Raw genomic sequence first — 18664 nt, forward strand, 5'->3', positions numbered from 1 at the left:
TCCTGCCTCTGGCCTGGAAAGAAAGTCCTCCCTCCTCTTATCTGATAGACAATTACTCTCCCTCATTTCAAAGCCTTACTGAAGGTACATCTCTTCCCTGACTTAATCCTCTTTTCCTTTCCTTAGACTCCCTTCTGTATCACCCTGACTTGCTCTCTTTATTCATTCCCTCCTCCCAGCCCCACAGCACTTATGTACATATCTGTAATTTATTTATTCATATTAATGTCTGTCTCCCCTTCTAGACTGTAAGTTTGCTGTGGGCAAGGAATGTACTTCTTATATTGGACGCTCTCAAGTCCTTAGTACAGTGCTCTGCACATAGTAAGTGCTCAATAAATGTGATTGACTGACTGATGGGGTGGGGAGGGGGAACACGTTTAAGATCCACATTGTGGCAGCCTAGGACCCTCTTGACCCTGCCTATTCCCTGACAAAATTGCACTAATGCATTTCCCCAATTCACCTTCCTTCACAAAAATTCCCAGCCCCTGGTTTTGAAGTGAAGACTCCAAGGATTTTGACAGTGAAGATAGGTGCATCATTCAACAACCACCCGTAAAGTGGTTGAGTCAACATAGCTCCTGCTGTGGCTAAATAGACTCCTGTAAATGCACTTCAGTCTTCCTCCCATTGGGGCATTTCACGATAAAGGCCATTGGCCACTGGACAGTTAGTTTTCCCTCTTTCCATCCAATGTTATACTATTTAACTTTAGCCTGTGTTTCTGAGTCACTGATGTATTTTCTCCATACTTATTCTCTGTCTGTCTTATGCTGTTGAGTCATGTCTGACCCATAGTATAAGCCATATACTCTCCCAGAAGGCCCCACTTCCATCTGCAATCGTTCTGGTAGCATATCCATAAAGTTTTCTTGGTAAAAAAAATGGAAGTGGTTTACCATTGCCTCCTTCCACATACTAAATGAGTCTCTGCCCTTGACTCTTTCCCATGCCGTTGCTGCCCAGCACAGGTAAACTTTGACTTGTAGCAGATTGCCTTCCACTCACTATCCGCTGCCCAAGATAGGAATGGAATGGGTATGCCTCTGCTTGACTCACCCTCCGGTAGTCAAGACTGGTCGAGTACTGTAAACTCTCCAGGTGTGACACTGAGAGGATCCATACTTATCACCTCCTCCAAACTAGGGGCAGGGACCATGTCAGTCAATTGTGCAATCACTTGATAGTGTGGTCTAGCGGAGAGCCCAGGCCTGGAAGTTAGAAGTACATGGATTCTAATCCTGCCCCCATCACCTATCTGCTTTGTGACCTTGGGCAAGTCACTTCACTTTTATATGCCTCAGTTACCTTATCTGCAAAGTGAGGATGAAGACTGTGAGCCCCACATGGGAAGGGGACTATGTCCAGCCTGATTTGCTTGTATCCATGACAGTGCTTACAAATGCCACGGTTATTATTATTATTCTCTTCCATAAAAAAAATCTCCCCAATGCTTAATTCAGTGTTTCCAAATTTAATAAATACTTGTGATGATTGGGGCGATTCTTTAGCACCTTTGCTCTTCAGGAATTAAGTCGAATCTGGTGGACGCGGATAAGGAGACATCTGATTCAACCAGTTGAGACTAGACTGGGAAATTATTAAGGCTTAATATGAACATATTCATCTAGAACGTAGACTGATATAAGATTTTCTTTCTAATAGCATATAAGCAAGGGGGGCCAGAAGGTGTCCAAAGCTTATTGGAGAAATTCAAGTAGCCTATGAAGGTGCTGTGTGCTGTAATAGGCTTAATTTTGTACCACTGAGTGGGAGCAGATCACAGGATTATTTAGCCAAATGCTTTTGTGTATTTATTTCTGTTGGAAAAAGTACATAAATATATTTTTTCAGTTAAATGTTGACATGATGAGCATTTGCAAACTATAATATTTAATTATACAGCAACAAAAATATCATTTGAGAAAGAAATGGATGATTGCATTTAAAAGTGGTTATGTGTTTTGTTTCCTTACAGTTATTATATTAATTAGACAAAAAAGCCAGGTTGACAAATGCCAGTGGTCTTTCGAACTTGGTATTCTCTCCCACACAGGGGCTCCAAATGGTACTTGGAGGAATAGATTCTGAACTATGAGCTCAGTGTGGGCAGGGAAAGTGTCTACCAACTCTCTTACATATTCTTCTCCCAAGTTCCTAGTACAAGTCTCTGCACATAGTTAACACTTGATAAATATGTTTGTTTGATTGGAACATAACAATGATTGCTTCTTTGTTATTTACCCAAATGGATTGTCATTCCAACATTTAATATCTCTCCTAATAATTTCTCCAGACCAAGCCCATGAATGTGTAGAAATCCTTGTTGAGCCCCCAATCACCTGTGAATTAACCACTTCAACTTTATTGAATATCCTTCATTTTTAATGTTTCAGCATTTTTAATGGTATTTGTTAAGCACTATGTGTCAGGCACTGAACTATGCACTAGGGTAGAAACAAGCTAATCAGTTTGAACTCCGTTCATATCCCACCTGGGACTGACAGTCTTAATCCCCATTTTACAGATGAGGTAACTGAGGCATAGAGAAGATAAGTGACTTTCCCAAGAACACACAGAAGACAAGTATATGATCAATAACAATGTCATATTCAACTCTGCCCTCACCCTTGACAATTTTTATCAATTTCAAACATGCTCCCTTATTAGCATTCATCTTTATATACTGAAGTGTTCTTGTTGTGAGATTATGTTCCTGTAATAAGAATGCTCTAAACCCTGGGGCAGACACAAGACAATCAAGCTAACCTGCCCCACACGGGACTCACACCCTAAGAGGTAGGCAGGACCTAGATGCTGCTGTTTAGGAACAGAAATCACCCATAAATATTGGAGTCAGAGGCAGAAGATCCCTTTTGGGCTTGGGAGTCAAAAGAACCTCAGTTCTAATCCCAACTCTGCCACTCGTCTGTTGTGTGACCGTGGGCAAGTCACTTAACTTCTCTGTGCCTCAGTTACCTCATCTGTAAAATGGGGAATAAAACTGTGAACTCTACGAGGGACAGGGACTGCATCCACCCTGTTTACCTTGTGTCCACCCAGCACTTAAAACGTTGCTTAGCACATAGTAAGTGCTAAACAGATTCCATTGTCATTACCATCATCATCATCATTATTATATAGAACACGCAGAAGAAGGTCAGGGAACTAATAAGGAGCATAGCAGCTGGAGGAAATCATCTTGAGTGGGGGCTTATCTAGAAGACAATGAATTTTACAAGAAAAGGCTTATGCAACACACCTCTGTTGCCTTCATTCAATAAGACCGTCCCCATCATTTTGTCACATAATATGTTGTCTGCCTGAGGTCCCAGTGAATGGATTTCACAGTGAAGTCATTCAAGGCCAAAGTTTTGCTTCTTGGAGTTTCTGGGGTGAAGGATGTCATGGGGAGGGGGCAGTGGGGAATGCCCTGGACCTCTTGTTCCCCCCATTCCTGGATCTTCTTATTGGAGGTTTGGGAGATGCTGGGTCCTTCCGAACAGCCCTGGACACAAGGTTGAGGAGATGGGGGCTCTGACCTGAGGGTCCTTGCTGGTGTTCTCCTTTCAAGGACCGGACGAAGTGATGAGGCTGCCCCAACTTACCGCTGCTTTGAGCCAGGGGAGATCAGCAGGGTGGGAGCTGGTCCTAAGGTCGTTTTAACCCTGCTTGGGCCACCCTGGAGGGACCAGGGGTAGCACCTGGAGGTGCTGGTGGTGGCAGAACTCGGACCACACCAGCAGGAGCTCCAGAAGAGACCGACGGAGAGAAGGCCTGCGGTGAGGACAAGAGGGAGGGAGGAGGCCAAACAGAGAGTCTGGGCTTGAAGTCCTGGACCAGAGCCCTCTTCCCATGTCTCCTCCCTGATGACTTCTCCTTCATTCTCCAGCTAGTGACGTCTGCCTGTTGTCCTGCTTCTAGCCACATCATTATAGGATACAGATGAATCACTCTGCTCATAACATTTTTCACCTCTTTACTTCCCAGGCTGTAGATAAGGGTGTTCAACATGGGGACCACGATGGTGTAGAAAACAGAAGCCACCAGGTCCTTACCCAGGGAGTAAGATTTACGTGGCTTTAGGTATGTAAAGATTTAGAGTTCCGTAGAAGATGGTGACTCCCGTGAGGTGGGAAGCGCAGGTGGAGAAAGCTTTTTTTCTTCTCACAGTGGAGTTGATCTTCAAAATGGCAGAGATAATAGCCATGTAAGAGACTGTAATCATTGTCAGAGACTTTGCAAGGGTGGAGCCAGCTAAGATAAAGAACATCATTTCCGTGTTGTGTGTGTCAGTGCAGGACAAAACCAAGATTGGTGAGGTATCACAGAAAAACTGTTGAATTACATTTGAGGTGCAAAATAGCAACCTAGCTATGAACAGAAGAACTATCAGGGAGCTTGTAAAAGCAACTCCATGTGACCCAACCATATGCCACATGCATACTCTTGTGGACATAACAGAGGAATAAAGCAGTGGGTTACAGATAGATACATAACAATCGTATGCCATTGCAGAGAGGAGAAAGCATTCTGTTCCTGCTAAAGAAATGAAAAAATACTTTTGGGCAAAGCAGCCAATGAATGAGATTTTGTTTCTGGATGGTAATACATTCTCCAGGGTTTTAGGAGTAATGGCTGTGGAGTAACTCAGATCAACAAAAGACAAACCACACAGGAAAAAATACATGTGTCTGTGAACCTGGGAGTCTTTCTGGATTATCAGGATCAACCCTTCTTCCCCACCACAGAAATCATATAGATAGAAAGAAATACCATGAAAAGGACCAGTTGGGCTCTTGGAGAATCCGTCAGGCCCATGAGAATGAAGTCGGTCATTCCAGTATCTTTTCCTGCAGTCAGTGGCTTCAGCATCTCTCCTCTACTGAGAAATGAATATTGAAATTCAGGAGGAAAATATTCCTACAGTTTGGGGATATTAGGAGAATGCATAAAGAAACATGCTTTGTGAAGGATACTGCTACTTGATCACATTTGGTTCGATATCTGTGCTTGGATATAGAGGGAAGTCAGAGAAGCCCAAGTTTTCCCTTTCAGACAACAGTGATTGGAGAAGTTTATGTTCACTTTGAATGAAGAAAGCTTACGATCCTGCAGAATCACTGAACAACTACATAGAATTAAAACGATATTGCAATAACTTAATTTTCTCTCACCTATACCCACAGTTCTGATAATATAGGGAGTTCAGCACCTATAAAGGGATTCTGCGTGTGCGCGCGCGCGCGCGTGTGTGTGTGTGTGTGTGTGTGTGTGTGTGTGTGTGTTTATGCTTGGGTGTATAGGGGACAGAAGATGGCCGTGGGAGTAAGCATGGCCTAGTGGACTGAACATGGACATGGGAGTCAGAAGGACCTGAGTTCTAATACTGGCTCCATCACTTGCCTGCTGTGTGACCTTGGGTAAGTCTCTTAACTTCTCTGTACCTCAGTTACCTTAGCTGTAAAATGGGGATTAAGACTGTGAGCCCCATGTGGGACAGGAACTGTGTCCAACCTGATTAGCTTGTATCTACCCCAGCTTAGAACAGTGCTTGACATATAGTATTACACAAATGTTATTATTATTGCCCACCCTGTGAACGCCTACTCTTGCAAAAGGATTAGAATGTGATTCTTCCCCCTATTTCCTCTTCTGACTTTTTCTGGTTTCTCATTTTTCAACAGGTTTCAACCTGTGTTATAAAAATGATAATTATTTATTAGCATTTGCTATGTTCCAAGTGCTGGGGTGGATGCAATAGAATTGGATGGGACCCAATCCATGTCCCACATGAGGCTCACAGTCCAAGCTGGAGAGAAGACAGGTATTTCATCCCCATTTTACAGATGGGAAAATTCATGCATAGAGAAGTTAATTAACTCTCCCAAGTTCACAAGGCAACAAGTGATGAAGCAGGGAATGGAACCTCTGTCTACTGACCTTCAGTCCAATGTTGTTATCTCTAGATGGCTAGCCTCAGGTATATAGGAAACACCTCAAGCATGAGTTTAAGAGAGTGGAGAGTATGCCCCAAAGAATCCTGGGAAGACCACCTATACAGCCCTGACACCATTTTGTCACTGATTCCTTGCTATTTGAGGCCCCGTTACAGGAATTCCACACAAGTGCTGAATGCAATCTCTATCTTCGATGAATGCAGGCTGGCGTTACATCCCTATTCTCCCTTCTCAAGTCTCAACACAACTTCCATTATGAGAGCAGAGGCAGAGAGATTTATCTCCTGTAGATATGTACATATCTTTAAATTATATATAACGAATCATTCATTTATACTAATGTCTGTCTCCCATTCTAGACTGTAGGCTCATTGTGGGCAGGCTATGTGTCCACCAACACAGTTGAATTGTACTCTCCCAAGCACTTAGTAAGCTCTCAATAAATACCACTGATAATGACGATGATCATGCAAGTTGTATTATTGTAAACTCTGAAGTTCACTCTGGAAATTTCCATTGAGCCTTTAAAAAATGTCTTCATTTATAAATCACACATATGGCTTTAACTTGCAAAAATCTCTTCAGTGAAGCTGATTTATTTTTCCTTCTTCCTCAAATTTTCAATTTACTGAAGTCAAATTTGTTCTTGTGTTTAAATGAATCAGAAAGGATATATTATGAAGAAACTTTGAGGGGTTTAACTTTAATTTAGATTTTGATTGCCATTTCAAGAATGTTGACAAACCTCCAAGAGCCTAGTTATTACGGAAACGTTCCAGGACACCAATATACAAACATACAGCTTTTACTACAAAATTGTAACTAGACAAGGACATAATCACTTACCCTTTGTAGTAGTTGCCAATTCTGATTAGGCTATATGACAGAGTTAAGGAAAGGGTCTACTTGAAATTCCAACTCTCCTTACTCAGTGGGATCGTTCCAAAAGGAGAATGAGTATAAAAAATGTCATATATTAAAGGAAAGTTTGTTGTTCTTTAAAAAGAGAAGGATGCCTTCAGAAGGTGTTTTTAAGTCTGCTCATTACGATATAATATCGTATTGTTGCCTATTTGTGAGAACTGAATTATCCTTGTGGGGTTAAAGAAAATGCATCCCTCCTAGAATCAGGTTATTCAGAGGAAGTTGATAACTTTCCCCAAGAAACCTCTCTCTACTAGTTTGCCATTGCAGATTTTCCTTCGCTACAAAATGGATTTAGTTCCCAAGAAATATCAGAGCCCTCTGATTTAAATCTTTTCTCATCTGATTTAATTTCAGTCATAGATTTTTCATGTGTTTTCCTATCCTCTATCCCTGGGCAAAGAAAATATTCAAATCAACTCCAGAAAAGCACTAGCCATTTCCAAGAAAAGATCACACCAGCACTATTTATAGGGATTCTGGGCAGTGTCAGGTTCTGATCTGTTCAACACAGTGCTGACAGCCCCTCCCTCGCTTGAACCTCAGAGCATCTCTCCACCAGAAAGTTAATAACCAAACAATCCTTGTTTCTCTTTTGGGAGGAAGGGATTAAATTGGTCACATGGGTCATTTTCAAAGTGAGGTTATGAGAGAGTTTTTTAAAGACAAAGGTTCAGAGCAAGATAAACCCAAGTGCACTCTGTTTCTCCATAATGTGTGCTTTCTCTAAGTGTTCTGAATAGGACACTATTGGGAAATTTGGTGATGGTCTTCAGATACATTAATCAATTTAGAGAAAATGTGATCTATTGGATGAAATAGATAAATTCGAGGTGTGGCACCAGGCTTGAGACATAAACTATCATGTGAATGTTCTTTGTTGTAAAGTTCTATAAGCTTGTAATCTCTGCATTACAGCAGAAATGAAGGTTTTTATTTTTTCATGATATTTGTTAAGAATTTACTATCTGTCAGGCACTGTGCTGAGTGCAGAGGTGGCTATAAGCTACAAGCTAATTAGGTTGGACACAGTCACTGTCCCATTTGGGACTCACAGTTTTCATCACCATTTTACAGATGAGGTAACTGAAGCAGAGAAGTAAAATGACTTGCCCAAGGTCACATAGCGCACAGGTGGCAGAGCCGGGGTTAGGACGACCCACGTCCTTCTAACTCCCTGGCCTGAGCTCTAGCCACTCGGCTGTGCTGCTTCTCATGGTTTGCATGACTGACCTTGATTCTTTTCTTTCAAAATAGGCCCTGTACATGGTCTTCATTGACCATGCAAAGGCTTTTTTGATTTTGTAAATCATGAAGACCTGGGAGTCATCCTCCTCAAGTTTGGCTTTCCCAAATTTGTTATCATCATATGATCACACTCTGCTGGAACGGCAGTCAGAGTTCTGGATAAAAGCTGTTTAAGGACACCCTTTGCTGTCACAAACAGCATTAACTATTGCACCAATGCTTTTCACCATAATGTTCACATTGTTGCTGACTGACACATACTAAGTGTGGAATTTGGAAGCTACATACAGAATCTCCTAGGAGGTGGACTCCTGAATTTGCAGGGCCTTTATGCAAAGACAGTGATTGCAAAGACTCTCATTGATGAAACTCTGAATGCTCTGGGCTGACAGCCCGAAAAAGACTAACATCATACTTCAATCAAGGTCCAGTTTCCTAACTTCTGCTCGAAATGCTATCCATTGATGGCAGGCTGCTTAATTCTGCTCCCTGAGGTACAGACTTTCACCAAATGCTGTTCAGAGTGGCCAAGTGAAAAGAGCATAAGAGCCTGAGAATCAGACAGCGTTCTAATCTCAGTTCTGCCAATCACCTGCTGTGTACTTGTCTGCAGTGTGACCTTGGGAAAGTCACTTCACTTCTCTGGGCCTCAGCTACCTCCTCTGGAAAATGGGAGTGAGATGTGAGCCCCAACTGGGACAGAGATGGTGTCCAACCCGACTTGCTTGTATCCACCTCAGCGCTTAGTACAGTACCTGGAACATAATAAGAGCTTAGCACATACTACCCCATCTCGGAGTCACATCTGGAGAGTCTCCAATACTCTACCAGTCTCAACTATGGGAGGGAGCATCAAGTAGAGCTACATCCATTCCATTCCTATCTTGGGCAATGGCTAGTCAGTGGAAGACAATCTGCTACAAGTCAAATCTCACGGTGCTGTGCAGCAACGGCATGGAAGAGACTTGAGAGCAGAGACTCAGGTTTACTGCGTGGAAGGAGGAAATGGTAAACAACGTCTGGATTTTTACCAAGAAAACTCTATGGATCCACTACCAGAACGATTGTAGATGGAGGTGGGTCATTCTGGGACAGAGGTGTCCATGGCGTTGCTAAGCGTCGGAGATGACGCGACAGCATAAGACAAGACAATCACATACCACAATTATTATTATTATTACCTTACATTGTAAACTCCTTGAGGGACAGGATCTTGTTTACCAACTAGACTGAACTGTATTCTTCCAAGCACTTAGTAGAGTGCTCTACACACAGTAAGCACTTCATAAATATCATTGATTAACTTCTCTGTGTCTGTTTCCTCATTTGTAAAATGACGATCCAATAACTATTCTCCCTCACCCTTAGAATGTGAGCTCCACAGGGGACAGGGGCAGGGTTTGACCTGAATACCTTGTATCTACCCCAGCACTTAGTACAGTGCTTAACAATAATAAGAATAATAATGGTGTTTTCTATTATTATTATCATTATTATTACCATCTATCTACCCCAGTGCTTAGTACAGTGCTTGGTCCAGTGTAAGTACTTAACAAATACACAGCTATCATTATTGATGGCAATGTTTCTAGATGCATAGGCTTGACCTGTTCAGCATTTGCAGTGTTGCACTTGGATTTGCAACCTTCATTCATGCATCCTCAGCCCAACAGCACTTATATGCATAGCTGTAGTTTGTTTATTCATATTAATGTCTGTCTCTTCCTCTAGAATGTAAGCTCCTTGTGCGCAGGGAACATATCTACCAACTCTGTTATATTGAAGTCACACAAGCACTCAGTTTTGTGCTCTGCATACAGTAAGTGCTCAATAAATACTATTGATTGATTGACTGATTGGTTGGAACATTGGCTCTGGAAAGAAAGGGATGCCAGCAAAGATGTGATATCTGAGGTGCTATTGTCAACACAATATTGTTGGACTGTAAACTCCTCTAGAATTTAAGCTCAGTGTGGGCAGGGAATGTGTCTGTTTATTGTTACATTGCACTCTCCCAAGCACTTAGTACAGGGCTCTGCACACACTAAGTGCTTAATAAATACAACTGATTCAATCAATATGTCTATGAAGAGGGGACACCACTTGGACAGTACGTATAGCAACTTCATCAATTCTGTTTACACTGAGGCAAATTACCAGCAGAGACTGACAAGAATACATCCCACACTCCAATGTCCTACACTGCTGTGGAATCGTAAGTGGCCAAATAGTTCATATTCGAAACAAACAATGTATAGAGAAGTAGCAAGCTCTCCAAAGCAGGAGAGATTTTCCAAGCAGAAGAATTTAACGATTACAGGAGGGTGGTTCAATTCAATATTTGTTTAGCATTCTGGGACAGGTGTCCCTGTAGAAAAGACTTTTCTCTTCAGTGCTCTCAGAAGAGCATTTTTATTATCTTTCTTCTTCAGGCTGTAGAGCAAAGGATTCAGGATGGGAATGACTTCACTGTAAACCACATAAGCTCCTTAATCATTCTGGCAGGTAAATGATATTATCTGGTTGTAGGTACGTGAAGAAACACGGTCCCTTACAATGCTGTCACCCCATGAGTGGGAGGTGAAAGTGAAAAGACTTTATGACATCAGTGGAAGAGATTGTTGGGAAGGCAGAGAGAGTAGAGCTATAAGAGATGGAGAAGATATTAATTAAGTCCTATTTTTCCATTGTATTCATTCATTCACTCAGTCGTATTTACCAAGTGCTTACTTCATGCAGAGCACTGTACTAAGTGGTTGGAAAGTACAATTCAGCAACAAACAGAGAAAATCACTGCCCAACAATGGGCTCACAGTCTAGAAGGGGGGGAAATGACATCAAAACAAGTAAACAGGCAACAATATCAATATAAATAAATAGAATTATAGATATATATGCATCATTACTAAAATAAATGGAATAGTAAATATGTACATATACAAGTATGTACAAGTGCTGTGGGGCAGGGAGGGGGTAGAGGAGAAGGAGCAAGTCAGGGTGATGGAGAGGGGAGGAGAAGCAGAGGGAAAGGGGAGCTTAGTCTGGGAGGATCTTAGGCTCTTTGTAGGTTCTTAAGTACGGTTGTGTCAAGAGTGTGATGATTTCATAGCAAAAATGATGAATAGCGAAGTAAGAGAGCATTAGCCTACTGAGATTAAGGAGTTGGTGAATTTGATTCAGTGAGATGGGGTTCAGCCATTTTGGACACAGTGCCTGGAAAACGCAGTGGGCTACAGATGGCTCACCTCTCAGGGTCACACCTGGAGAGTTTCCAGTATTCTACCAGTCTCGACTATGGGAGGGAGAGTCAAACAAAGGCATACCCATTCCATTACTAGCTTGGGCAGTGGCTAGCGAGTGGAAGGCAATCTGCTACAAGTCAAAACCCATCTGTACTGGGAAGGAGCGGCATGGGAGAGAGTTGAGAGTGGAGACTCAGGTTTACTGCACGGAAGGAGGCAGAGGTAAACTGCTTCCGTATTTTTACCAAGCAAACTCTATGGATATGTTACCAGAACGATTGCAGATGGAGGTGGGGTGTTCTGGGAGAGATGTGTCCATGGTGTCGTTATAGGTCAGACATGACTTGACAGCATAAGACAACAATGAATGGCTACACAACAGTCAGAGCACATTGAGCCAGGAGGAAGCACTCGTTACAGACTAATCCAAGAGTTTAGTACGTATAGCCAAAAAACCCAGTGTAGGCAATGGTTTTCTATTTGAATAAGAAATTATTTAGGGTCTGGGCAATGGTAGAGGAAGCAAGGATATTGATGAATGCCAAGTTGCAGATTGTAAGTGCCTTGTAACCAGAGAACGGGCCACTTCTTTATTCTATATTTTCCAAAGGCCTCATACAGTGCACCTCACCATGTGGGCCCTCAATAAGTGCTACCTCAGAAGCAGTGTGATTTAGTGGAAAGGGTTAGGACTTGGGAGTCAGAGTATTGGGTTCTAATCCCAGCTCTGTCACTTGTCAGCTGTGTGACTTTGGGCAAGTCACTTAACTTCTCTGTGCCTCAGTTACCTCATCTGTAAAATGGGGAGTAAGACTGTGAGTCTCAATTGGTACAACCTGATTACTTTGTATCTACATAGAACACTGCATGGCAAATAGTAAGCACCTAACAAAAACTATTATTATTATACCAGTCCTCCTCCTCCTCCTTCTTCTCCACCTTTTCCTCCTTCTCCTCCTCCTCCTCCTCATTGTGCTTGTTCTCCTTTCCTCCTGACCCCATTCCCTCTCATTTTATGAAATCTCTCACTCCGTCCCTCTTCCCCTCCTTAACTTTCATCTTCAACCGCTCACTCTCCACTGGTTCCTTGCCCTCTGCCTTCAAACATGCCCACGTCTCTCCCATCCTAAAAAACCCTCTCTTGACCCCACCTCACCTTCTAGTTATCGCCCTATCTCCATCCTACCATTCCTTTCCAAACTCCTTGAACGAGTCGTCTACATGCGCTGCCTAGAATTCCTCAATGTCAACTATCTCCTCGACTCCCTCCAATCTGGCTTCTGTCCCCTGTGTTCCACAAAAACTGCCCTCGCAAAGGTCACCAATGACCTCCTGCTTGACAGATCCAACGGCTCCTACTCTATCCTAATCCTCCTCGACCTCTCAGCTGCCTTCGACACTGTGGACCACCCCTTCTCCTCAACACGCCGTCCAACCTTGGCTTCACAGACTCTGTCATCTCCTGGTTCTCCTCATCTCTTCGGCTGTTCATTCTCAGTTTCTTTTGTGGGCTCCTCCTCCCCCTCCAATCCCCTTACTGTAGGGGTCCCTCAAGGGTCAGTTCTTGGTCCCCTTCTGTTCTCTATCAACACTCTCTCCCTTGGTGAACTCATTTGCTCCCACGGCTTCAGTTATCATCTCTACGTTGATGACACCCAAATCTACATTTCTGCCCCTGCTCTCTCTGTCTCCCTTCTGGTTCGTGCCTCCTCCTGCCTTCAAGAAATCTCCATCTGGATGTCTGCCAGCCATTTAAAACTCAATATGTCCAAGACTGAACTCCTTATCTTCCCTCCCAAACCCTGCCCTCTCCCTGACTTTCCCATCACTGTGGATGGCACTACCGTCCTTCCCGTCTCACAAGCCCGCAACCTTGGTTTCATCCTCGACTCTGCCCTCTCGTACACCCCTCACATCCAATCCATCACCAAAACACGTCAGTCTCACTTACACAACATCGCCAAGATCCGCCCTTTCCTCTCCATCTAATTTGCTACCCTGTTGGTCCAATCTCTCATCCTATCCCGACTGGTTTACTGTATTAGCCTCCTCTCTGATCTCCCATCCTCCTGTCTCTTCCCACTTCAATCTATACTTCACGCTGCTGCCGAGATCATCTTTGTGCAGAAATGCTCTGGGCATGTTACTCCCCTCAAAATTCTCCAGTAGCTACCAATCAACCTACGCATCAGGCAAGAACTTGTCACTCTCGGCTTCAAGGCTCTTCACCACCTCGCCCCCTCCTACCTCACCTCCTTTCTTTCCTTCTACAGCCCAGCCCACACCCTCCACTCCTCTGCGCTAACTTCCTCACTGTGTTTCATTCTCACCTGTCCCGCCATTGACCCCTGGCCCACGTTCTCCCCCTGTTCTGGAATGCCCTCCTTCTTCACAACGGCCAAGCTAGCTCTCTTCCTCCTTTCAAAGCCCTACTGAGAGCTCACCTCCTCCAGGAGTCCTTCCCAGACTGAGTCCCCTCCTTCCTGTCCCCCTCCTCCCCTTTCCCATCCCCTCGCCTTTCCTCCTTCCCCTCCCCACAGCACCTGTTCATATGTCTGTACATATTTATTACTCTATTTGTATTTGTACATATTTACTATTCTATTTATTTTATTTTGTTAATATGTTTTGTTTTGTTGTCTGTCTCCCCCTTCTAGACTGTGAGCCTGCTGTTGGATAGGGACCGTCTCTGTATGTTTCCAACTTGTACTTCCCAAGGGCTTAGTACAGTGCCCTGCACATAGTAAGCGCTCAATAAATACGATTGAATGAATGAATGAATGAATCCTGCTTTTCCTCTCGTCCTCCTCCTCCTCCTCATGTCCTACCGCTGCTGAGGAAAAGGTGCATGAGTTTATGAAGATGTGAATCGGTTCTGATTATGATTACGTGACTCTCCACAATTTTAAAAAAGATGAATAGAAGCATTCTAAAGAGGATGCCTTGCAGTTCAGATTGTTTTTCAAATCCCGAGAGAGTGAATGTTTCGGGCATGAGTCACAATTTCCCCATTCATGGATCTCTATTCAATTTTATGCCTAATCTTCTGAATGAAGAAAGGCAAGGGAAAATTGTAATGCAATTCTCAGAAAGGAACTCTTAAAAACACATCTGCTATGATGAAAAAAATGCAGCGATAAGTACCTTACTAACAGCATTGAGGAGAGAATAGCTATGTCATCTGCAGGTCTCTAATCCCTTTTTGTGGCTTTTTAAGTCCGTGGATACTGAAGGTGGGGGGGGGGGGGGTGTTGGAAGTGCAGTGACATTTTCACCTATGGAGGTTCCCATCTCAATCAATCAATCAATCAATCGCATTTATTGAGCACATACTGTGTGCAGAGCACTGTACTAAGCGCTTGGGAAGTACAAGTTAGCAACACATAGAGACAGTCCCTACCCAACAGTGGGCTCACAGTCTAAAAGGGGGAGACAGAGAACAAAACCAAACATACTAACAAAATAAAATAAATAGAATAGATGTGTACAGGTAAAATAAATAAATAAATAAATAGAGTAATAAATATGTATAAACATATATACATATATACAGGTGCTGTAGGGAGGGAAGGAGGTAAGATGGGGGGATGGAGAGTGGGACAAGGGGGAGATGAAGAAAGGGTATCAGTCTGGGAAGCCCTCCTGGAGGAGGTGAGCTCTCAGTACGGCCTTGAAGGGAGGAAGAGAGCTAGCTTGGCGGATGGGCAGAGGGAGAGCATTCCAGGCCCGGGAGATGACGTGGGCCGGGAGTCGATGGCGGGACAGGCGAGAACGAGGCACGGTGAGGAGATTAGCGACAGAGGAGTGGAGGGTGCGGAGTGGGCTGTAGAAGGAGAAAAGGGAGGTGAGGTAGGAGGGGGCGCGGTGATGGATTGCCCTGAAGCCGAGGGTGAGGAGTTTCTGCCTGATGTGCAGATTGATTGGTAGCCACTGGAGATTTTTGAGGAGGGGAGTAACATGCCCAGAGCCTTTCTGGACAAAGACAATCCGGGCAGTGGCATGAAGTATGGATTGAAGTGGGGAGAGACACGAAGATGGGAGATCAAAGAAAAGGCTGATGCAGTAGTCCAGACGGGATAGGATGAGAGCTTGAGTGAGCAGGGTAGCAGTTTGGATGGAGAGGAAAGGGCGGCTCTTGGCAACGTTGCGGAGCTGAGACCAGCAGGTTTTGGTGACGGCTTGGATGTGAGGGGTGAATGAGAGAGTGGAGTCGAGGATGACACCAAGGCTGCGGGCTTGTGAGACGGGAAGGATGGTAGTGCCGTCAACAGAGATGGGAATGTCAGGGAGAGGGCAGGGTTTGGGAGGGAAGACAAATAGTTCAGTCTTGGACATGTTGAGCTTTAGGTGGCGGGCAGACATCCAGATGGAGATGTCCTGAAGACAGGGGAAGATGCGAGCCTGGAGAGAAGGGGAGAGAGCAGGGGCAGAGATGTAGATCTGGGTGTCATCAGCGTAGAGGTGATAGTTGAAACCGTGGGAGCGAATGAGGTCACCAAGGGAGTGCGTGTAGATCGAGAAAAGAAGGGGACCAAGCACTGAACCTTGGGGAACCCCCACAGTAAGGGGATGGGAGGGGGAGGAGGAGCTTGCAAAAGAGACTGAGAATGAACGACCGGAGAGATAAGAGGAGAACCAGGAGAGGACGGAGTCTGTGAAGCCAAGGTCAGATAGCGTGTTGAGGAGAAGGGGGTGGTCCACAGTGTCGAAGGCAGCTGAGAGGTCGAGGAGGATTAGGACAGAGTATGAGCCGTTGGATTTGGCAAGCAGGAGGTCATTGGTGACCTTTTAGAGGGCAGGTTCCGTAGAATGTAAGGGATGGAAGCCAGACTGGAGCGGGTCGAGGAGAGAGTTGGTGATGAGGAATTCGAGGCAGCATGTGTAGACAACTCGCACAAGGAGTGTGGAAAGGAATGGTAGGAGGGATATGGGGCGATAACTAGAAGGTGAGGTGGGGTCAAGAGAGGGTTTTTTTAGGATGGGAGAGACATGGGCATGTTTGAAGGCAGAGGGGAAGGAACCAGTGGAGAGTGAGCGGTTGAAGATGGAAGTTAACGAGGGGAGAAGGGATGGAGCGAGAGATTTCTTGAGATGAGAGGGAACGGGGTCTGAAGCACAGGTGCCGGATTAGCACTTGAGAGGAGGGAGGAGAGCTCCTCTGAGGAAACTGCTGGGAAGGATGGGAGAGTAGCAGAGAGTGTTGAGAGCCGGGGGGTTGGAGAAGGGGGGGAAGTGACACTGGGGAGATCGGACCTGATGGATTTAATTTTGTTAATGAAGTAGGAGGCCAGATCATTGGGGGTGAGGGAAGGGGGTGGGGAGGAACCGGGTGCCTGAGAAGGGAGTTGAATGTACGGAAGAGATGGCGGGGGTGATGGGCATGGGTGTAAATAAGGGAGGAGAAATAGTTTTGTCTGGCAGAGGAGAGGGCTGAGTTAAGGCAGGAAAGGATGAACTTGAAGGGAACGAGGTTGGCATGGTGTTTAGTCTTTCGCCAGCAGCGTTCGGCAGCTCGAGCATAAGAGCGAAGGAGGCAGACACTATTCCTAAGCCAGCTGCATTGCAGATTCACACTACCTGCTGCCATTTTAAAAATTGCTAATAATTCTATAGATGCCAGTTAAAATGGTTAAAGCCCAATTGATTCTCCATACGATAATGCAGAATGAAAATGAAGTAGGCTCTAGTGGAAAGAAAATAGGCCTGAAAGTCAGGAGATCTACGTTCTATTTACATCCCCCTGCTACTGACATACTCTGGCTAATGAATATAACAATACTCATTCCCTTCTTGGGGGATTATAAGAATAAAATCGGGAGAATTGCGACCTAGTAAAACGAGAAAAGGTCTGAAAGTCAGAGGACATGGGTTCTAATCCAGACTCTGCTGCTTATCTGCCATGTGATGTTGGGCAAGTAAATTAACTTCTCTGTATTTCTGTTTCCCCATCTGTAAAATGGGGAGTCAGTCCTACAGACTCTTCCTTAGAATGCGAATCCCACATTGGACAGCAGGGACTGAATCCAACCTGATTATCTTGTATCTAGACCTGTGCTTCTTACAGTGCTTGACACAAAATAAGCGCTTAACAAAAGTCATAAAAAAAGGAAATATAATGTGCAAACTCAAAGCCTTGGAGAGTTGATATTAAGCGTAATTTGGCTAGCTCAGGGTGATGTAATGTAAATAGATTAAAAATATCTTCACCCCTGCTTTGTATTAAAATTTCTATCTAGGTGATTCTATCCAAATGATCAGGCTGATTGTATAACAATTTGTGTTTTGTAGACTTGGCCCAGTGGTGTTAAACTGAGCATGTCCTCCTCCCCCAGTGGCTCCTCAGAGATTCTCTTTGGAGATGATTTTAGTGCAGTTATTCATTTATTTTTGTATTTGACAAGAGCATACTCTGTGTCTGACACTGTACTAAGTTCCGGGGTAGATACAAGCTAAATCAGGTTGGACACAGTCAATATCCCACATGGGGCTCACAGTCTAAATCCTCATTTTCCAGGTGAGGTACCTGAGACTCAGAGAAGTGAAATGACTTGCCCAAGGTCACGCAGCAGAGAAGTAGCAGAGCCAGGATAAGAACCTAGGTGCTTCTGGTCCCTGCTGTATCCGCTAGGCAGCACTGCTTGTGTTGCTGAAAAGGTTTCCTGAATTCTGGGAGCCAGTTGCTGCAGATAGTGCAGCATGGCATTCTGCAAATCGGGAAAGAATTGGATGTGTTGCAACAGAAGAAAAAGTGTTAGGGACTGCCAGCAAACTAGGGTTGACCAGCTAGGAGAGTTCCCCAGGGAATCTTGTTGGGTGACTGCCAGAGTTACTTATGGCTTGGCTGTTAGTGGTCTAGATCACAACACTAAATCATACATTTAAAAATCTGTAATCTTTGAAGATTCCAGACATAGAATTTGCTCAGTTGAAAAATTGATTGTTGGAATGTCATGAAGAACATAACAGAAACTCTACTGTCACCTTATTTTGGTTTGTCTAAGGACCTAGGGCAAATCCCTTAACTTCTCTATGCCTCAGTTATCTCATCCACAAAATGGGGATTAAATCCTCCAGTCCTCCTCCTTTCAAATTAGACCGTGAGCCCTATGTGGGACAAGGACTGGGTTCAACCTGATAAATTGGGTATCTACCCCATCTCTTAGAACAGGGCTTGACAGAGAGTAAGCACTTAACAAATGGCATTCAAAAACATGAAATTGTGGAAATGATGCTTTTTGGTGTCTTGGTAGGCCTTCTATTTCCTGTAGAGTGGAAACCAGGGCCTGT

At 44.2% G+C, this 18664-nt stretch overlaps 2 non-coding genes and 1 pseudogene across 2 annotated transcripts; 1 reads left to right on the top strand and 2 right to left on the bottom strand.

The window, feature by feature from the left end:
• Window positions 1-984: 984 nt before the first annotated feature.
• LOC119921492 lies at window positions 985-1122 on the bottom strand. The gene has a single exon (XR_005448528.1). It is a non-coding gene; the product is annotated as a small nucleolar RNA SNORA7 (small nucleolar RNA).
• A 508-nt stretch (window positions 1123-1630) lies between these two features.
• LOC119921307 lies at window positions 1631-8200 on the bottom strand (annotated as a pseudogene).
• A 3177-nt stretch (window positions 8201-11377) lies between these two features.
• Window positions 11378-11515, top strand: LOC119921491. Its single transcript, XR_005448527.1, has one exon. It is a non-coding gene; the product is annotated as a small nucleolar RNA SNORA7 (small nucleolar RNA).
• The last annotated feature ends 7149 nt before the right edge of the window (window positions 11516-18664 follow it).

This window comes from Tachyglossus aculeatus, assembly GCF_015852505.1.
Source record: "Tachyglossus aculeatus isolate mTacAcu1 chromosome 12 unlocalized genomic scaffold, mTacAcu1.pri SUPER_6_unloc_2, whole genome shotgun sequence".
Lineage (NCBI taxonomy): Eukaryota > Metazoa > Chordata > Mammalia > Monotremata > Tachyglossidae > Tachyglossus > Tachyglossus aculeatus.